Genomic DNA, 246 nt, shown 5'->3' with positions numbered 1-246 from the left:
GGGGCAGCGCCGCCCAGGGGACAGGCCGCGGGGCCCCTGGGAGCCGGATTGCGAAGTGCTAGTCACACACGGCACAGACCTGCTGTGGCCTTTGCCCTCGGAGCCCCTTTAAGGGAGAAGCAGGGCCCATGGTCCTCGCGGCCCATCAGGAGGCACCTTTGGGAGCCTCCCGCCCGGCGGACCCGCAGGTCCCGGGTCTCGGGGGGCAGTCTCGTTTCTGGCCCGTGTTGGGGGACAGTGCCCCCA

The sequence above is a fragment of the Myotis davidii genome, unplaced genomic scaffold (genome assembly GCF_000327345.1).
Source record: "Myotis davidii unplaced genomic scaffold, ASM32734v1 scaffold880, whole genome shotgun sequence".
Taxonomy (NCBI): domain Eukaryota; kingdom Metazoa; phylum Chordata; class Mammalia; order Chiroptera; family Vespertilionidae; genus Myotis; species Myotis davidii.
The sequence above is the reverse complement of the archived record's forward strand: the minus strand, read 5'-3'. Positions refer to the sequence as shown.